The sequence below is a fragment of the Cyprinus carpio genome, chromosome B11 (genome assembly GCF_018340385.1).
Source record: "Cyprinus carpio isolate SPL01 chromosome B11, ASM1834038v1, whole genome shotgun sequence".
NCBI classification, from domain to species: domain Eukaryota; kingdom Metazoa; phylum Chordata; class Actinopteri; order Cypriniformes; family Cyprinidae; genus Cyprinus; species Cyprinus carpio.
The window spans coordinates 14,323,994-14,344,650 of record NC_056607.1 but is presented as its reverse complement, the minus strand read 5'-3'; the positions used below and the strand labels follow the sequence as shown (position 1 = coordinate 14,344,650).

Sequence of the window (20,657 nt, the reverse complement as noted above, 5' to 3'; positions counted from 1 at the left end):
TGTGTATAGGTACAGTGTTTATGTGTAACATTTGTATAGTTTGTATTTTGTTTTTAGTTTATGTATAGGTAGACATTTATATATAGTATTTAAAGTCAAAATCTGTCAGTGGGTTAGTTGAAAGTCGTGACATTTGTCAAGTATGGTAACCCATACTCGAAATTGGTGCTCTGCATTTAACCCATCCAAGTGCACACACACAGCAGTGAGAAGTGAACACACTGTGAACACACACCCGGAGCAGTGGGCAGCTATATATCCAGCGCCCGGGGGTTCAGTGCCTTGCTCAAGGGCACTTCAGCCATGGATATTGAGGGTGGAAGAGAGCGCTGTTCATTCACTCCCTCCCACCTACAACTCCTGCCAGCACCGAGACTCGAACCTGCAACCTTCTGGTTACAAACAAAAAACACTAAACACCATACAACACCCACCCCAATAGTTGTGTATACTGTAGGTTTATACTATGGAAGCAGATTAGTCTCAAATATAATTCACGCAAAAAACACGATTCACACATGCGTAGACAATTTCACATGCATGAAACCTAACTCACGTACACACAAAAAAAATTCACGTGCGTGAAAAAAAAAATATATTCACAAAAAAGAAATTCACATGCACAAAATAAAATTATATATTCATAAAATACATTTCATAAATGCAAAACACAATTCGTAGATATACAACTGTGCACAAAAACCTTTGAATGTTTAAAACGTACGAGTGTCTGAATGTACAAATCGTCATTTACTACGAATCCACTCGGATTTGTGTGTGTGTGTTTTTGAGACTTTCCTGGCAGAGCTCTCTTCCCACGTGGGTCTGTTGACTCTTTAGCCAATCAGATGCGAGCTTACCATTCAACCAATCATATCATAAGCCACTGAGAGTGCATTCAAGGAGCACGATTCTGCCCAGCTTTTGCGCAATATGGATTAATTAGAACAGAAATTAAGCCTTTACATCAGTAATCCCATAGACAGTAAAAGAAATGGACACAGCGACCCAATTGGAACTCAACTGAGACAAGTGAAGCCCATTTTTAGCGATTTTTAGCACTTCCATTTCTGACGCGCAGACTCAAACAAAGGAAGCTTCTGCCATTATTGTGACTTCATCTGAACATGTGCAAAACTACTCTCCTTGAATGCACTCTCAGTGGCTTATGATATGAATTGGTTGAATCGCATCTGATTGGCTAAAGAGTACGACAGACCCACGTGGGAAGAGAGCTCTGCCAGGATAGTCTCAAAAACACACACACACAAATCCGAGTGGATTCGTAGTAAATGACGATTTGTACATTTCAGACACTCGTACATTTTAAACATTCAAAGGTTTTTGTGCACAGTTGTATATCTACGAATTGTGTTTTGCATTTGTGAAATGTATTTTATGAATATATAATTTTATTTTGCGCATGTGAATTGCTTTTTTGTGAATATATATTTTTTCACCACGCACGTGAATTTTTTTTGTGTGTACGTGAGTTAGGTTTCATGCATGTGAAATTGTCTACGCATGTGTGAATCGTGTTTTTTGCGTGAATTATATTTGAGACTAATCTGCTTCCATATTATACTGTTTTACTTTATTGTTGTATGTCTGTATTTATGTAGCACCGTGGTCCTGTGAGGCACGACATTTCATTCCACTGTATGTCCACACATGTAGCGGAATGACGATAAAGCTCAACTTGAACTTGAACTTGAAGAGTCAGGTGGAAAATGCAATTGGGATAAAATAATAGCCAATTGTTTTAGCAAATTTTAATTCAGTTTGATTCCATTCTAATAAAAGCCACTTTGCACAATCTAATTAAATATCAGTGGATAAATACTGTCAACCCCATATTTTCTCATTAAATGTCCTGTTTCTCTCAGAAATACGTCATAATACACATGTAAAATGAGTTGCAAAGAGAATTTCACATTCAGGAAATGGCCTAAAGACCAAAAACAACTCTGTCTTATGTGTTGGTATTTATATTGGAAAGGTGGGCTGCTTTCAGCTTTAGGAACAGCCTGAAGAGTCGAGGATCTTTGCTCTTTACTCCTCTCATTGTGCTTTCCATCGCAATTCTCATCAGACCTCAGCGCTATCATTTTCTGTCGCACCCTGGAGGCCGCTCAACCCTGCCTTTCATTGTGTAGGTATCGGAAAAGGGTGTGCATTGTTCAAAGCCGGCAGCATGGTTGTGTATGTAGTACATCCCTACAGATAACCTCTGGCTGCTATCGGCTAAGTGGGATGAATGATACAATTCGTCAGCTCAACAGCACACCGTAAATCACACCTAAACTAGCCTGGTTAAAAAAAAAACACCAGCCAGGAAGTACATGTGTAGTAATTGCTGTTGAGAGCATATTTATACCTAATAATGAATTTAATAAAAACGACTAAATATCAAAACAATTACAATAAGATTCATATATCACTCTGACAGTAATATGGCCATAGATCACTTACAGTAGTTGCAACAAGTTCTATTTGATGGTGTCGCACGGATGGCCCCTGTCCTCCCTGTGGACAGTCGAGGCTCAAACACTTCCGCCCATTGAGATGCCATCCTACACACACGTAGGAGTGTGCTGCTTCTTACAGATTATCGTCTTCCCTCTTCATGCTTATCAGTGAGGCTAAATATACATTATTCTGTTTTTGGGAGCAAGTGTTCAGCCCAATGAGGGGAAGCCACTGAGAGACACATAGGCTATTTCCATAATAAAGATGCTCACAGGAAGTTATGAACTTTGTGATAAAATTCACACCCAGTCTTAATGATTCACTTACATTGTCACTGATGTCATTTTTGGCGATAAACAGGATTTATACAGTGGTAAAAATATTTTTAACATTTTTTTTTTAAAAAATGTATGAATGTTATTGTAAACCATTCTTATTTTTGTATTATCATTTTATTAATATTTAGAATTAGATTTTTGAAAATGTAGTTTCATTTTTAGTAATTTTGTCATGTCTTTTGTTCTTTCTCTCTCTCTCTCTCTCTCTCTCTCTCTCTCTCTCTCTCTATATATATATATATATATATATATATATATATATATAAGTATAGGTTTATTTTTAATTTCAGTTTTAGTTTTTATTTATTACCAGCTTTTTAGTGCTTCAGCTTAAAGTTAGTTGCAGCATTTATGTTTGCTTTAAGTTTATCATTCAGTTTTAGATTTTATTTTATTTTATTTTAATTAACAAATATGTTTTAATAGTTTTAGTTAACTAAAATTGCTCTGTAAACCAAGTAAAATATTCAAATGCATTAAAGTATGTTAAAGCCTTTCTCAGAGCCAGCATCTCTTTCCGAGTCTTTTTTCCATTTTTTTTTTTTTATCCTTAAGTGCACAGGTGTAGTTCATCACAGTCTGAGTTTGCGCAAAGTATTTATTGTTTTATATTTTAAAACTCCAATCCAATCTAAACATTTTAGTGAAATGTTTAGATTGGAAAGAGCATACTGCCATTACTTTTTATTTCTGCCGTATATTTATATAACAGTAGTATAGTGTGTTTCTCGGAAATTGGAGTTTTTGGATTGAATCAGATTAAGTGAGTGATTAATTGACTCGTAAGACTCATAAAGTCATTTATCACCACCTACTGGTAAATGATGCAAAATGTCACAAAACCCCACTGCACTAAGGCAAACTGACAGTCTCTTTTATATTACATTGATACTGATATAGATGAAAAAAAAAAGAAGACAAATCATGCAAACAGTGAAAAGCCCTAGTACTGCATAACATTATAAAAGTCAAAGTGAAAGCTGTCCTTCGATGTTTTGCTTTGCTAAAATCGTAGAACTGTCAGCCCCAATATCCAAAAGGGTCTGGCTGCAGACTTGCACTTGCACTCTCAGACTTGCACTCTCAGACTTGCACTCTCAGACACTTGCACTTCCGGTAGTGACATTAGGCTACTTGCAGTCTTTATTTTATATTTTGTTCTATTTATTTTTTGTTTGAATCTCTCAACATTTTACAACAGCAGCCAGGTGTTGAAGACAAGAAAAAAGAAACTAAATTACGAAGTCACTTGCAATCACCACTTGCACTCTCAGCTACCTGCGACGTCACTTGCAACCAACACAAATCGTGCATGTTGCCAATGGAGACAAGACGCTGTGGTGATTAAACGATTAAAACTAAATTAGTAACATCACGTACAGGGGTCCTGCCAGAAAAAAAAAAAGACCCGCAAATCCGTGGCCACAAAACAGCAGAATATGAATGCAATGCGCAAAGTCTCTCATTAAGCGTTTTCCTCCCGTAGAAAACATAAACACTTAATATGGCTTATTAATGTATTAAGATGCTATTCAAATATCAAATTCAATATAGTTTATTAATATAACGAATAATGTATAAAACATGGCAAAACAGGCGCAAAACATGGCATAATGTGGCGTAATAATAGACTAAGAAGATAAAGAAGAAACTCAATATGCTCCTCTTCATTATTAAAATATACATAAACAATATGTACAGGCAACCAGGTGAGCCCAGAATAAATGCAACATGCAAAGTTTCGCGTTAAGCATTTTTCCATATAGAATAACTGTCTACAGCTCTTTTATTTCTTTGTCTTTGCCCATTAAAGGGATAGTTCACCCAAAAATCAAAATTATGTCATTAATGACTCACCCTCATGTCGTTCCAAACCCGTGAGACCTCCGTTCATCTTCGGAACACAGTATAAGATATTTTAGATTTAGTCTGAGAGCTTTCTGTCCCTCCATTGAGAATGTATGTACGGTATACTGTCCACGTCCAGAAAGGTTATAAAAACATCTTCAAAGTAGTCCATGTGACATCAGAGGGTCCGTTAGAATTTTTTGAAGCATCGAAAATACATTTTGGTCCAAAAATATCAAAAACTATGACTTTATTCAGCATTGACTTCTCTCCCGGGTCTGTTATGAGCGCGTTCACAGCACATCCGGTTCGCGAACGAATCACTCGATGTAACCGGATCTTCTTGAACCAGTTCACCAATTGAACTGTTTGAAACGGTTCGCGTCAACAATAAGCATTAATCCACAAATGACTTAAGCTGTTAACTTTTTTAACATGGCTGACACTCCCTCTGAGTTCAAATAAACCAATATCCCGGAGTAATTCATTTACTCAAACAGTACACTGACTGAACCGAGCCAGATAACGAACGAAACCATTGACTCGTTCTCGAGTCAAGAACCGGTTGCTTCGGTTTTCGGATCACCGGTAGTGATGGGAAGTTCTGTTCTTCTCCGCGAACCGGTTCTTTCGGACAGTTTGATTCAATAAACCGGTTGCCGAAAACGGTTCACCAGTTCTTTTGCGCTAGACGTAATGACTTCATTGGCAATGATTGCCCTTGATTCAAGCCTTCGGTTTACCCGCGCTCATAACATTAGCACAGAATCGGTTCAGAATCAATCACCAAAAGAACCAGTTCGGTTCAGACGCGCTGTGTGTCAGTCTGCTTCACGCATGCGCAGTATCATCAGCTCCTCGGTTCTCGAACCGGACGAGTCCGACAGAAACGGTTCTTGACTCGAGAACGAGTCAATGTTTCGTTCGTTATCTGGCTCGGCTCAGTCAGTGTACTGTTTGAGTAAATGAATTACTCCGGGATATTGGTTTATTTGAACTCAGAGGGAGTGTCAGCCATGTTAAAAAAGTTAACAGCTTAAGTCATTTGTGGATTAATGCTTATTGTTGACGCGAACAGTTTCAAACGATTCAGTTCGATTTGGTGAACTGGTTCAAGAAGATCCGTTTACATCGAGTGATTCGTTCGCGAACCGGATATCACTAAACTGCAGTGTTGTGAACGCGCTCATAACAGACCCGGGAGAGAAGTCAATGCTGAATAAAGTCGTAGTTTTTGATATTTTTGGACCAAAATGTATTTTCGATGCTTCAAAAAATTCTAACGGACCCTCTAATGTCACATGGTCTACTTTGAAGATGTTTTTATTACCTTTCTGGACGTGGACAGTATACCGTACATACATTCTCAATGGAGGGACAGAAAGCTCTCGGACTAAATCTAAAATATCTTATACTGTGTTCCGAAGATGAACGGAGGTCTCACGGGTTTGGAACGACATGAGGGTGAGTCATTAATGACATAATTTTGATTTTTGGGTGAACTATGCCTTTAAGCTATGCGTTTTATTTATAATGATTTTCTACGGGAGGAAATGAAACGCTTAACGAGAGACTCTGTGCATTGCGTTCATATTCTGCTGTTCTGTGGCCGCGGATTTGCGGGTCTTGTCTTTTTCTTGCAGGACCCTGTACGTTACGGTACTAAATTAGTTTTAATCGTTTAATCACCACAGCGTCTTGTCTCCACTGGCAACACATACGATTTGTGTCGATTGCAAGTGATGTCGCAGGTAGCTGAGAGTGCAAGTGACTTCGTAATTTTTTTTCATTTTTCTTGTCTTCACCACCTGGCTACTGTTGTAAAATGATGAGAGATTCAAACAAAAAGTTATCAATAAATAGAACAAAATAAAAAAGACGGATGTCACTAGCGGAAGCGCAAGTGTCTGAGACTGCAAGTCTGAGAATGCAAGTCTGAGAATGCAAGTCTGAGAATGCAAGTGCAAGTCTGCAGCCAGACCCTTCTCCCAATATCTGGTATAATTAGTTTGAATGGCTATTGAAAATGATTGTCAAAAGTAAAATAAATAAAATAAAATAAATAAAACTGTTATGTAAAATGCATATCTGAGATCTGCAAGTGCCTGTGCCAAAAATGCAAGTTAATTACTGAAGTGGATCATTTACTGTGCTATCCCAATGCCCTTCAGCAGCATCTGCTTTGATTCTTTGATGCCAATCAACCGAAATTTACATCTTTAAACAGTGTGCCTTCAGCTTCACAAATTCGTTTTTTTCACCCTTGAAGCAAACTTGTTCTTCATCCTTGCCTCCAATCAATGAAACTAGTAAACCATCTGAGCTCAGTCAATATAAACTTAAAGAGGTAGTAATTAAATGAAATTGAATTGCACAAAGGCAGTTTCTGTAAAGCTGGTACTCACACCGAGCTACCCTTTAATCCAAAACGGGAATCTGAAGATAAAAGGCGGGATCTTTACCTGTTTGTGGTCAGCTGGGTCAAATCGAAGGCTTTCATCAGTGCCTGGTCACAAGTGTTGTACTTCAAACGCCTTGAAGTTAGGCATCGGTTCCCCTCAGATGACCTTCCAATGCTCCTCAGGTCAGCATTAAAGTATGACTCTTAATTGCTTTGGCTGTTGGCACTGTCATTGACAGGCTGTCTGGCTGCCTAACGTCAGAACAAGGGCATCACTATCCGTTTATGTCCGCTTTCATCAATCAGTCTGCGTGGTAGTGATGACAGAAACATGCAGGATGTTGGAATCCAACAAACAAATATACAAATTCAACAAATACAATTTATTTTGTTGTTGTCTGCTCAGAAAAGCTTCCAGGGGAGACCTGGCCAGAAAATACACCAGAAACATATATACAGTATAAATGGTTTAAACTCTTTAGATGTATCTGAATCTATCAGTGTCCTATATGCATCCATAATTAAATGATTTAAACACATTTTCTCTTTGTTTTGAAGGAAAGTTTACAAATGGCAAGATATCTTAAACTTTTCTTGGAAGTGGATTTTTCTAAATCCACTGAGACAGAATTATAATAATGCTCAGATCATAAAGAGAGAGGGATTTGCTTTAAAGGGCTGTATGTTCATTTAATTACTATCCTGTGGCTGGTGAAGGAATGCTCACTTGCACAACACACTTGCGTAACCTGTTTTAGTGTCAGCCCATCAAATGCTCACATTTTCCATTCCAGCATGAGCAAAAACACAGTGCCTGTATAAAAACATCAGAGAGCACAGAGTTCAAACCTTTGACCCACTATAGGGTGTCAATATCTTCTAGGATCAAAAATTGTAATAAAAACAAAGATATAGAGTCAGCTTTTGGTATAATGACTAGTAATTTTGGCTCTTTTTTCCATCTAGAGAGCTTTGTTATATGGTTTTTATCTATGTTTAACATAGCAACACCAGTAATCCCTATGCGTGAGAATAATCCATTTGTTGGTTGTTTTGTTTTAATTAAACAGGGTTAATCTGTTTATCTTCCTCACAAAGCATTCATTTGTTACAAAATATTTCTTTCGAGCATACCTTTGTGTTTTGCAATAATCCATAATAATTCATCTAAAATACGGCTACAGTAAAGTCATGTTGTGTCAGATACAAACAGTAAGTCAGGGCTCCTATTTGATTTTTATCTCTTTGTAATAGGTATAATTACACCGATTTCAGTGGAGGTAGTGAAATATTATTCTTGGAGAGGGCCATAGTGGAGCCAAAAAAAAAAAAAAAACAACAAATTCCCTTACACATGTCTGTTTTTTTTTTTTTGTTTTTTTTTTTTGGTTAAAGATACAAGATGGTATTCTGAATAGAACAGCCTATTACACAATTAAAACATCTGTTATCAAAAGCATTTGCGACATGCTATATTAAATAAAGAAGAGACTCAATCAAGACACTACATGTACTGTAGAACATCCCAAATGAACAACATTTCATCGACAAGAATGACATTTTATACACTTGGATGTAAGAGATGGCTAGCAAAAAAAAAAAAAAAAAAAGCAAAATAAAAATTTTATTTGTTATTGTTATGAATCATAATTTAATAAACAATATGTATTATTAATTGTTATTTAATATAAAATATATAATAATATAATTAACATATTTGATATGATATCTAAAGTATCTCATAGTATTTCTAAACATTAAAAAAAAAATACTTACCTAATTGTCTTTCCCGCCATGCTTAACAGAAACATGGCGGACACTAAATATTACATTTCTGGTCATTAAAATTTGTTTAATGTTACTTGTGTAGACAAAAAGTGTACAATATTTCACTGTTGTGGTGAGGGTGTGCATGACAGCGTGGTCTGCAGAAGAGCAAGGGGCAATTTGAGAGGAATTTGCTCATGAGGAAACCCATCAATAAATGGAGCTCCTTCATTTGAGTCACTGTGTGTGTGTGTGTGTGTGTGTGTGTGTGTGTGTGTGTGTGTGTGTGTGTGTGTGTGTGTGTGTGTGTGTGTGTGTGTGTGTGTTCGTGCAATTGTCATCTTCTCAGGTGCAGTTCTGGAATCAAATCTCAGGCGTTTCATTTATCCAGTGCGGAAGTACAACCAATCTGAGATTATTTGTAAATTGGAGAAGGATTGAGGCATGGGCAGTGTGAAATTGTTATCGTAATGCCTATATGGGCTGATTTTCCTTATCTGTGCTATCCAGCTGGTGTGGAGGTGTCATGAGTAACACACATTTATGCATCATAGATATTTCGCAACACATCTCTTTACCTGTCATAGTAAATCGAGAAAGATGTTTACAGGCATCCATCCAAGACAGGTGACACATTACAGGACATTTCACATCAGGAATAAAAACTGACAAGAATGACATCATAAATCATTCAAAAAAACAAAAACATTTAAGGCAGCTCCAGCTTATGCACATTCTAGAGTAAATGAAAAGATGATGCCTCTATGAAAAATATGATTGACACTTTTAACTGTAAAGCCAAGCATGCATAAGCTTAGATTCTAAACCGTTCTTTGGATAGTTTTGGATAAATGTCTTCCTGGAGTTCTGAATCCGAGTTATTCCACAAAATCCCTGCTTTAGTTAATAAATCTAGAGGCATCTTGGTGGTCTGCAGCAGTTCTTCACCTGACCGTGATCCCGCAGGTCAATGCATCTGTTCACGGAAATATGGTTCAGAGATGAGGCCTTGGTGTGGCCTAATATAGCTTAACATTATGCTGGTGTACTGAAAGCTTGTCATTTAATCAGGCATTGGGTGGATTTGATTCATCATCTCTGGATCTGTGAAGTCAAACTTTTTTTGTCTTTAATCATTTCATCTTCCAATATATCTTCTGCTGGATAGGTTACTTTGATTCCCATGCACATGCACACTCTTATCCTTTCTATCTTTTTAATTATTTTCTATGAATGATTTAATAACTTTTTAGAATTAAAATAAAGGAAAAATGATAACATCACAATTGTCTCTCTGTAGTTCTAAAATGACACTGGGGAAGGACCTCATATGTTTTATTTAAATGAAATAACATGAGGTAACATGCATGAAATAACTAAATAATAAAAATTAACTGACCTCTGAATTTACCATCAGGTCAGTTAAATAAAGATAATGTTTTGCTATTTTTTTTTTTTTTTTTCCATAAGTAGGCACCAAGAGAGAGGAAAAAAATAACAATAACAGAGAAACATTACTGCTTCCATAGTATTTAATAAATGATAAGAGCTTAATGGAATGCAGTTTTCCGACAGCAAATCATCTCAACAATTTTCCTTTCATATCTAATGTTTTTCTATGCACAAAGACACAAGTGAATAATGATTATCTTTTTCCATGTTTCATGGATCTTCTTTATACCCACATTCCATTCCCGTTCTCTCAACTATTCCATCTTTAATTAAGTGAGAAAAATAGATTTTCACTCGCATCTTAAAGCTGAAATCATCCTTGAGTAAATGCATCACAGCTTATAATTATACCACATAGAAATGTAATTTATTTAGTCTGTATCGTTGGGGTGAAATAATAGGAAATGCGCAGAAACTGCTCTATACATGTCCAATTTAAAAAAAAGAAAATCACAGAGCTTTTAAGACATAAAACAATTGTGTTCCCTCATTAGTGTCACAATACAACCGAATAATAATGATAGAGAGCGCTTCATTGGTTTCAAAGATCTCTTTTTAATGCAAGGCCTAATGTAGTTTTACCACTTTAGGAAATGAGTATCATTTAACTTATACAACAGTAAATACGTCATTAGACAAATAAAAATATCCTTTGTTGGGTTCAATAATTGCAACTTACTCATGCGCAATTCATAATACAGGGCATTGTGCTACTGGCTCAACTTAAAAAGAATGCTCAGGTATTGGAACTGATTTCTTTATCTGAGGTAGACAGTATGGAAAAGACAAACAAAAGGCCTTCAGCTTTTACATTTAATATGTTTGGCTTGATTGCATTCTCTGTGCCCTTAATGTAGTTTTATTAATGAGCTTGTGCTAAGCATAATGCCCAAGAGTAACTAAGAAGGGCTTTTATACTGCAGAAATGATGCAAACAGCTTCAGCATGGCTCCTTTGATCCCTATTCAGTGAAATAATTGTAAGTCTGAAGCATGAACTATAAAGGTTGTTTTGGACATTGTCCAAGCTAAATAAATTCAAGGGCTTATTTATATCATCATAGACTCATCCGTTTGAATCTGTCACACAAATATTAATGTAAACAATGTATCAGCACTCTTCATTCCATAATAGATGGTTTGTGCTTTCAACTAGTGGCATGAAACAAAAAGAATGATAGTGCAGTTTACATTTTTTTTATATTTGTAATGTCAAGAATTGAGGAGAAGTGTCTTATCAACTTTGTTTTAAAATCTTTATTTGCACTCGGACAGCTCTGTAATCGATTTGCTTTGTCTATGAGCATCCCTCACAGTCAAATCCATGAATAACAATCCCTAGTGTTCTATAAAACATGTGACCCCAGGTCCCTACACATGTATCTGTAAGCAGTGCATCCATGCATCAGCATATCTGTATGTGAATCAGGCATTGATTTATGGACAAACACAGCCGTGGCAAAACGAGTAGACAAACAGTGTTTTGTTTGTGTTCTCCATGTTATAATGAAAATGTTTTCAACCATAAAGTGTCAGATTGATTGATGGGTGGGTGTATATACATATGTCATGCCCCCCCCATCCCCCCATCTGCGCGATAAGATGTGTTTGTTAGACTGATGGTTAGAAATGTTTGAGAAGTTGAGAAAGCAGAACCATAGCAAATGGCTGTCACGCTGTCAATGACTGGAATGTTCCAGGTGACTTCATACTGTCCAGTAATCACTCTTTGCTTTGGTTTTCTAAAATAAAAAACAATAAATAATACACAAAATTAAATAAAGCTGGACAATTAACAATACTGTAGACCTATAGTAAACTGATTAAAATGATATTTAATAAAATAAGGATTTTTATAGTAAAACAGTACATTCCAGGATAATGAAGGGATTCATTGTGTCTCCTGCAATTTTATATGCATAGGCCTTTATACGACAGCGCTACTGTACTCTTGGCCACTAGAGGGAGCTCCACCAATATACCAAGAGCACCAAGAAGAGATGCGGCCAAAGCCAAATACATCCTTGTGTGAGCTTCGAACAAGTTCGAGAGATGCAAGATCACTGTATCACCTCAAATAAAAGCAGGTGAGGCCACTCAAATTACGAGTCCATTATGATCAGCATATAATACACTGCAAACTCGTGTAGTCAGATAAGCAGACGAACCTCACTATCAAACAAATGACACCTTCAGTTAGTTTCTACTAGGTTGACGATTGTTCAACCTAATGTTTTTATAACAACTTTTTAAAATTTGTATCTTACAATAATAGTTCATTCAAAGGGTATCTCATATCGGGCCGGTGTGAATGTTTACTCCAACCTTTTTTAACACTAGTAAACAAGGGAAAAGTCTGTAATAAAAGTGCGCAATTATTTCGCGCCTGTGTGTGTTTCTTTATATATAATATACATATATTAATTTGTAATATAATTAATTATAATTAATTTAACTTTATTTATTTTTTTAGTTTAAATATCATTTTAAAAACTCTGAATATACATAATAATAAACATTTTCCCCCTTTTCGTAATTAGGCAAAATTTATAATTAGTAAAGAAAGACAGTTACAAAAATTTACTTTTGATAAAACTTTCTGAGGCAAAATTGTTTATCTTTGTGGAAAATTAATAAAATATTCACACAGTAAATACTGAAATGATTTACATCTGTTTCACACTTTGTTGAACAATGAGAAGAAAATAAGATGATAATTGTTTTAATGAAAAAAACAAAAACAAAAAACAGGGACATACAAGTGTCAAAAGTAGAAGAAACGCTGACTTCTCCTTTTCTTATAAATGCATGAGGAAAGATGTGTGTGTTGCTTGGACTCATCTTTTCAGATCTCTGGGAAAGGTCGGAAGTTGGAGGACGTCCCCTGAGAGCAGTGGTTTTGTTATTTTCCGTAAATTGGGTTGTTCCCAGGAAGCGGTGTTCCAAAGCAGGCCATGGAAAATACACCACCTGTTAGGAGTGGTACCACTGAAAGCACACAGGACGATGTCCAGGCATTGACCTGCCAATGAGATATTTTTGGATGTCAGGGCACAATATATATATATATATATATATATATACACACACACACACACACACACATACACATGGCAAATTCGAGATCACCCCGTGATGGTAATGGAATTTTTCTGTATTCCTACTTTGAGGAATTCTGTAACTTGTACATAAATTTATTAAGCATAACTGAATCACACCATCTAAATGACTGGAGTTGCACTGTTTCAGCTGCGCCGCTGTCTCACCTCAGAAAACACAGGGAATGTGGCTACATGAGACTGTGCTTCTTGCATTTGTTCTTTGCAACTGCCCTTATGTCTTGTGCAATCTCTGGCATTGTGGAGCTGTGCTGCCTCCCTATCGGCCTGATCTGTTCGCTTTGAGGGCTCTGATAAGGGGAAGGGTGATTCTCATCTCGCCCAGTCAATGGCCTGCACTGCCTGAGTACAAACACTTTCATTCATACTCTCTTATCTCCACTTAAAGGCCTGAGATGTTGTGAGACACTGACGACTGTGTTCTTTGTCGGATGTGTGGGACAGTTTGGTTTTGCGTCTTTGAGTTATCATTGTACTTGGTTGTATAGAGCTGATGTAATGTGTTGATGTCATTTGTCAGCACACACTTTATTATGAGGCAAATGTCAGGAGTTAAAATGTCACTGCATAAGAAAGGCAAGACGTGGCCTGCATTAGAACGGGCATTTTAGTTTAGTTGAGAAATTTCCTTGTTGAAATGTACTGAATTGTATTAATTAGCAATGAGTTCTTGATTAACCCCTGTTGTCTTTGTTGTTCCCCAGAGGCTGGAGAAAAATTGCTGTTCCGTGATGTTTAGAGAAGTGTCAACCTGTGGATTAAGATGCGAGCCGACAGAATTCTGGCTTACGCGGTCTGCAAGCTCATTCATCCACCACACCTTAAAAGTTGCTTTTGTCAGGTGAGCAATACCAAAACAAGAAATTCTCTCCTGGGCATTTTTTGAAAAAGATGGCAAAACTTCACTGATGCATTACAGTAGCGAGGCACACATTCATGTTGTGACGTGTACATGAGGTGTGGAGATTGCAAACAATTGACAAGGCAAGTGGGATTTAAAAAAATAAAATGAACATCCAGGTTTTTCATCAAATTTTGTCCTTTTTTTACTAGCTTGAAAAGTTTTAAAGATTACCAAACTGCGCTCTGTGTTTTGACATGCAATGTCAAAAGCATTCCTAACATGCATAGTTGCATCAAAGCATAACATGCATTACATTCTATAGGGCTTTATCTTATGTGTGTACGTGTTTAATTTATGTACTGTATATAGCAATTAACTGGAGCTCGTCCAGAAAGTGGAGCATAAATTTTGCAAGTCACAGAAGAACATGTTTCATCCTGATACTAATTATCTAAAGTTAAAATAAAAACTTCAAACAGACACCACGTTGATCTAAACATGTATGACTGATCTTCTCCTGCAGAATATAAAAGAAAATATTATAAAAGATTACTCCCACACATAATTGACAGAAACACACTGAGTCAGTTTTCAAAATATCTTCTTTTTTGTTCCAAAAGAACAGGTTTGGAACAGCATGAGGGTACATTTTTTATTTTATTTTTAGGGATAAAAACTAACCCTATAATTAACCCTCGATTTTCTTTTCAGGCCAAGGATTGTACGGTCGTAACATCTTGAATTTTCCTTAATGATGATGACTGATGAAAGCGGTTTGGTGCAGTGTCTTTGTCCATCTTTGTGTGAAAACCCCTAAGACGTTTTTATTTTTTTAAATACCCTGATTAGTGTGTCTTCATTTGCAGGTGATACGTTAACGAGAGTTCACCAAACCACTAGGGGAATTTCCATCAGCAAAACCTCACAGATACACTCATCTGTGTTTCACATTTTCAACTCTGTCTGATCCAGCGTCTTGTTTATTGTTCCGCAAAGGTTTTTGCGAAATGCTTGCCCAAGGCATGTTATGTGCTCTGAAGACAAACTTCACCTTTTGTGTTAAAAAACTCTGCACATCTTCCATTAGATAGCGCAGAATGTTTCTCAACCAATTGTATTAATTGTGAGGTTATAACACACAATTATTTGCGAAGTGGATATGGAACAACATGTTGTATAATTAGGAAAATAAGTACAATCATGAAAGATTTAAAAGACTTCAAGTTAATTTTTCATGGCCTTGTCAGTCTTAAAACATCATAGTCCATTTCCCTGCTTACATAAACTAATTCACCAAGAAAGTTTGCGACTACAGAGCAGACAAATGTTCTTTGTAAAGTGAACCTGCCAGACGTTGAGATAAATGTAGAGTGGAAGTTAATGGTTGTGTTACACAATTCCTGTTTTCTCCGAGATTGTTGTTTGGCTAATTTCATATATCTCTTGTTGTGCATGGCTTACTCCGCTCAGCTCTGTATCTCTTCAAAGACAGTGTGGTTATTCAATCATTCAATCAAATCCTTACACGAGTTTATACAACATCACATTCAGGCACATTTACACCCTGCACACAAACCATTGAGGTTGATCATTCAGCTTGTGTGAGCTCAAGTAACACAGCCAATTGCATGTAAATTGTTTAATGAAACCTCAAAGATGTGAATGTATCGCAGAGTTACGCGCTCATTGTGCATGGATCGGAATGTATTTTGAAAGGCTTTCACTCAGGCTAATGGTTCAGATTGGGTTTCTCTCTCTCCAATACAAGCTTGGCCCAGAAACCACTAATGGTAGCAGTTTAAACCTTAGACTACTCAGTTGCTGCCCACTTCGAAATGACTAAGTTGGCTGTGCCTGAAAGACAGCATTGTGTGTTTAAAAACTACCACGGTGACAGACAGTAGGACAGGCCTTCGGTAGACTTGTTTGAGGTAGTTTTGACATAGTTATTGCATATTAGTGTTAATTTTTTATGCAATGTTTATTATTATTATCATTATTTTGTGCTAAATTGTCAGATTATAGCTTTTTTTAATTGAACTGAATGCACTATTAAAACACTATTAAGCAATAATAATATTTAAAGTGTAATTTATTTCTGTGATTTCATCAGCTATTACATCTTTAGTGTCACATGATTTTTCGGAAATCCTTCTTATATACTGATTTGGTGCTCGAGAATCATTATTATTATTTTGTTATTTTTAATATTCAAAATAGTGGCACTGCTATATATTTTTATGGAAATCATGTTACTTTTTTAAGGATACTTGGATGAATGGAAAGTTCAAAAGAACAGCATTTATTTGAAACCGGATTCTTTTGTAACAATATAAATGTCTTTAATGTCACTTTTATTAAGTTTAATGGATCCTTACTGAATAAATGTATTAATTTATTTTAAAACTAGTAACTAACCCCAAGCTTTTGACTGGTAGTGCATATTAATATATTGTTATCTTATATATTAGTGTATATTATTATTATAAAAAAATGTATGCTTGGTTATTTTGTTGTTAAAAAGCTATAATATATATATAAAAAACACTATGACACTACTTTTTTATGACGATATATTATTGGCCTGTTATTTATACACATATAAAGATCTGAGGTATTCTTTCAGTATTCCTCTAAGAAATGCTGAATGTTTTGATTGGGGTCCATCTTGCCTCCCAGGATGTAACTCCTCAGTCTGTTTACTATGCGTGAAGCACTGTACCATCCACGTACTGCACAGCCGGTGTGTTTGAAACCAACATGCGGATCATTGAGCCAGCAGTTTCCATGGTTATTTGTGCTTTTGAACCCCAGCCAAATGTGGGAGATGATTTTCAGCTGGGGTCATCAATCCTCCAGTTTCTCCTCTCCAAAAACAGTGCTTTGTGCAGAGGAAAGTGGTTTCTCTCAGTGCATGCTTCACACTTTGACAAGGAATTCCACCAGTGTTTCATTGTAGTTGCATAGTTATCCAACATTTCTGGGAATCTGTCTTATTTACTAGAAATTATTTTAAATCAACAATGCAGAAAGCTACAGCTTTGTGCAATTTGTCAGATTATAAGTGGCCCAATAGTGCATCTTGACACTTAAGCCACATTTAAAATGTATGAATGTCACTGCATTAGATAACAACACAGATAACATAAGCATGCTTTACAAGCACAAAAAATTAGTTTATTAGGTTTTAAATGATAAAGTAATAGATCTACTTTTCAAAATTTGATATACTGTAAGATATACTATTCAACCAGAACTTTTTGGCTGTCAGACATTAGGCATTTCACACTTAGTTAAAGTGATGAACTGCACTTGTGATTACTCTGCTAAGACATCTCTGTGAACTTGACTTAATAGTTCCACTAAAATGTTTGTTCATAAAACATAAAAACGTTAGTTCTGAGAAAAGCTCATATATTGACCGATGCCTCTTTATTTTCTTTTAATCTAATGCATTCATACAGTTTAAACACCAAAATACTTTTTGGAGCTATTGCATATAGTGACTCTTGTGCATCAAAACCAGACTAAAAAACCTAGCAGTCCAAGTCTAAGTCAAGGTTATTGCGTTAGGGGTCATTGCAGAGTGGAATGATGGGGTGCCATCTGACCAGACAACAAAGCCTGCCAATGCTTCCGTTCCATCAGATGTCTTTCGACACGGCCCTAAGACACTCCGCCTCTCATCCCCTTGAAAAGAAGCTTGAGGATTTTTCCCTCTTTTAACCTGAGTGGCAGGCATCTTCGCTCTTCTGTTTACTAAATAAGCCACAGGAGTTCAAGAATCCATTTCATGTAATAGTCATCATCACATCAGGGGAAGATACTTTTTGTCTGGTGTGAGATGACTCATCTTTCACAGAGGGAAACTGAGAGCTAGTCAGTGCAGGTATAATTAGGGAGGTTTGAATGATGAAGGGATTTAAGGTAGAACTAATAAAGCTTCAGTTTTTTTGTGATGTGACCTTTGATAATGAAATTACAAGTGCTAAATCAAAACATTCCTGGGAGCTGAACCTAACAGATCATAAAACTCTCAGTGAATGAAAGGTCACGGACCTCCCTCAGCTTGCTGGACAGGTAACAAATCTATCTTCAGCATGATTTAAAGACCAAAAAAGTTAGGATGCAATCTTAACGGTGCCTCTATACATATTATCATTGTCCTTCTGGAATGTGGTTGGAAAATATAGTTCTGTGTGTTCACAGCGTCAGTTTTGTTCACCAACAAATGACTACATACTTGACTTTACCATTAGTTACAAGCAGAATATCAGAGACAACTGTTGACCAACTGCTTTGCGCACACTTGCACTATTTACTCTCGAGTTCTTGAGCAGGTGGAAAAGTGAGTTCGTATTTACTTTGGCTCTGAGCTTATCAGCAAAGATGGGAACTGTGTTATGAAAGACATATTTGTGGGTGGCCTTTTGCATGTTTGTGTTTTATGTGCTTGCAGACAACTTAAGCCTTTATGTTCAGCACACTGTGGCCGTGTACAAAGAATAAATGTATTTCAAATGTTTTTCGATGATGTGCGATAACATTTTTTGATTGTCATCACTGTGAATATTCTGCACCAGTGTTGGGAAGTCTGATTCATTTAAGTGAATTGTTCACCCAGATGGTTCTTTCAAATGGCTTCTTGCGTTTATTTCTTCGCAGTTTTACTCTGAAATGAAATCTACTTTAGTTCCTTTAGTTGAAAGATCTGCATGTGCAATCGGACATCACTGTTCTTTACACTAGTGTTCAAAAGTCGGTTTATTAGCTATGTTTCCATCCACCTATTTTTATGCGCATTTTGGAATATCGCATTAAAAACGCTGAATGGAAACGCCAAGATGCGCATAAATTCTAAAAATGCGCATAAAAAACTGAGCAGGATAAACTTTTTATCCGATGAAGAAAAAATTTGCATAAACTACAATGGAAACACATTTTCAGAATAAATTCCACCTTGCGCATCAAAAAAAGTCATGTGACTTTGCACAATGGGACGGGATAACTTGACTCCGAGGCGCAAGTAATTGATCATATGAAGATTATTATATTTAGTGGTTTCTCCTACTTTTCTTAGTGATAAGCCTATATGGTGTCAGTTTATCAGGAAGTGACGGTTTTGTTCTCTTTGAGTTGTTGGATATATTGAATTTGAATCTTTGGATGGAAACATAACTATTGATATATTTAAAGAAAAATAATACTATGGTAATACTATAGTAATATTGATTCAAAAGTGATGGTAAAGATGTATGCACTGTTCTATTTCAAATAAAAGCTGATGTTTTGAACAAGCTATTCATCAAAGAATCCTGAAAAATGAAGCATCTGACACTAAAGACCGGAGTAATGGCTACTGAAAATTCAGCTTTAACATAAAAAAAAGATACATTTTAATATATAGAAAGCAATTATTTTAAATTATACCAATATTGCACAACGTTACTGTATTTCTGATCAAATAAATGCAGAGACTTCTTTCCAAAAAAAAATCTTACCGACCCCAAACTTTTGAACAGTAGTGTAAATATTGTAAAGTTGTCCTGTTCACCGATAGCTGTGACTATATAAAGTATCTGCCATGTGATAGCAAAACTGTATATCAAACTCTGCTGGCTGCCACACTTTACCATCAAAAAGTATATGTCATCATACTGCCCAATGCTAATCTGTTGATGATTCTTTAGACCCCTGTAGAAGCTTAGCATGTTTAGGAAAGTTTAGCGTGTTTCGGAATAAAGAAACTCACATTGAATCTTTCAAAAAATCAATTTCCCTACAGGCTGACTTTGTCTAAAATTTGCTCCCTTCTCAAGGTCAGTTCTATGAGATTGTTTAAGTAAAACAGACTGCTTTGTAATTGATACAAAAATATCCTTTACTTTACAGAGGCTCTATAAAAGGGAATTAATTTGGGGATTAAGGAAATCGGAGAAGGGAAGAGAACTACCTCTGGTGAATGCTCTTTAACCCAGACTTTCAGCACCTGACTGGCTACAACAAAGGGTAATGGTGGTGATGACGGATGCTGCTGCTGTCTCTCTGTGTGGCGCACAGTCTGCGCTGCGCCTGTTTTAGTGTCACGGTTCTCAGAGGCTCAGACTGGCTGCTACATTACCCCCAAATCTCAATCAAAGCCCACTGTCAGACCCCAGGCAAACATAGGAGTGTTTCATGTGTTTGTAGTGGTCTGAAAAATTGGTCGGTCATTCCAGTGGATACATAGAGTTATGATTACAGGTGTCAGACTAATGTTTTTCTGTCACACTTCAAAGTGCAATTTATATTTAAAATTTAGTTTCACACATAAATTCACAAGACAGTAAAATGATAATTATCATAATTCGAGAATGCATTAAACTGAATTGATGGGCACATATTATCAATGTTACAATAGTAAAGAATGTGATTAAAAAT

The 20,657-nt window shown here is 36.3% G+C and overlaps 1 long non-coding RNA gene across 1 annotated transcript; it reads left to right on the top strand.

Annotated features, from left to right (window-relative positions):
• Window positions 1-12,245: 12,245 nt before the first annotated feature.
• LOC109095409 lies at window positions 12,246-20,610 on the top strand. The gene is made up of 3 exons (XR_006155823.1): window positions 12,246-12,361; window positions 14,098-14,234; window positions 20,130-20,610. It is a non-coding gene; the product is annotated as an uncharacterized LOC109095409 (long non-coding RNA).
• Window positions 20,611-20,657: the final 47 nt, after the last annotated feature.